At 34.6% G+C, this 1,738-nt stretch overlaps 1 protein-coding gene across 1 annotated transcript in view; it reads right to left on the reverse strand.

The window, feature by feature from the left end:
- Positions 1 to 1,661: 1,661 nt before the first annotated feature.
- The window catches only part of LOC133564845 (POU class 2 homeobox associating-factor 2-like), a 26,756-nt gene continuing 26,679 nt past the window's right edge, over positions 1,662 to 1,738 (reverse strand). Inside the window, exon 5 of the mRNA XM_061919360.1 lies at positions 1,662 to 1,738. This exon is cut by the window's right edge and continues 915 nt beyond it. The gene's annotated coding sequence lies outside the window, so the exon portion shown is untranslated.

A 1,738-nucleotide genomic window follows, 5' to 3' on the forward strand; every position in this document is an offset into this window, starting at 1 on the left:
ATGGAACATGTTTAGAACATCTACAGTATGACATGGAACATGTTTAGAACATCTACAGTATGACATGGAACATGTTAAGAACATCTACAGTATGACATGGAACATGTTTAGAACATCTACAGTATGACATGGAACATGTTTAGAACATCTACAGTATGACATGGAACATGTTTAGAACATCTACAGTATGACATGGAACATGTTAAGAACATCTACAGTATGACATGGAACATGTTTAGAACATCTACAGTATGACATGGAACATGTTTAGAACATCTACAGTATGACATGGAACATGTTTAGAACATCTACAGTATGACATGGAACATGTTTAGAACATCTACAGTATGACATGGAACATGTTTAGAACATCTACAGTATGACATGGAACATGTTTAGAACATCTACAGTATGACATGGAACATGTTTAGAACATCTACAGTATGACATGGAACATGTTTAGAACATCTACAGTATGACATGGAACATGTTAAGAACATCTACAGTATGACATGGAACATGTTTAGAACATCTACAGTATGACATGGAACATGTTTAGAACATCTACAGTATGACATGGAACATGTTTAGAACATCTACAGTATGACATGGAACATGTTTAGAACATCTACAGTATGACATGGAACATGTTTAGAACATCTACAGTATGACATGGAGCATGTTAAGAACATCTACAGTATGACATGGAACATGTTTAGAACATCTACAGTATGACATGGAACATGTTTAGAACATCTACAGTATGACATGGAACATGTTTAGAACATCTACAGTATGACATGGAACATGTTTAGAACATCTACAGTATGACATGGAACATGTTTAGAACATCTACAGTATGACATGGAACATGTTAAGAACATCTACAGTATGACATGGAACATGTTTAGAACATCTACAGTATGACATGGAACATGTTTAGAACATCTACAGTATGACATGGAACATGTTTAGAACATCTACAGTATGACATGGAACATGTTAAGAACATCTACAGTATGACATGGAACATGTTTAGAACATCTACAGTATGACATGGAACATGTTTAGAACATCTACAGTATGACATGGAACATGTTTAGAACATCTACAGTATGACATGGAACATGTTAAGAACATCTACAGTATGACATGGAACATGTTTAGAACATCTACAGTATGACATGGAACATGTTAAGAACATCTACAGTATGACATGGAACATGTTAAGAACATCTACAGTATGACATGGAACATGTTTAGAACATCTACAGTATGACATGGAACATGTTTAGAACATCTACAGTATGACATGGAACATGTTAAGAACATCTACAGTATGACATGGAACATGTTAAGAACATCTACAGTATGACATGGAACATGTTTAGAACATCTACAGTATGACATGGAACATGTTTAGAACATCTACAGTATGACGTGGAACATGTTTAGAACATCTACAGTATGACATGGAACATGTTTAGAACATCTACACTATGACATGGAACATGTTTAGAACATCTACAGTATGACATGGAACATGTTAAGAACATCTACAGTATGACATGGAACATGTTTAGAACATCTACAGTATGACATGGAACATGTTAAGAACATCTACAGTATGACATGGAACATGTTAAGAACATCTACAGTATGACATGGAACATGTTAAGAACATCAACAGTATGACATGGAACATGTTAAGAACATCCACAGTATGACATGGAGCATG

This window comes from Nerophis ophidion, linkage group LG13 (genome assembly GCF_033978795.1).
Source record: "Nerophis ophidion isolate RoL-2023_Sa linkage group LG13, RoL_Noph_v1.0, whole genome shotgun sequence".
NCBI classification, from domain to species: Eukaryota; Metazoa; Chordata; class Actinopteri; order Syngnathiformes; family Syngnathidae; genus Nerophis; species Nerophis ophidion.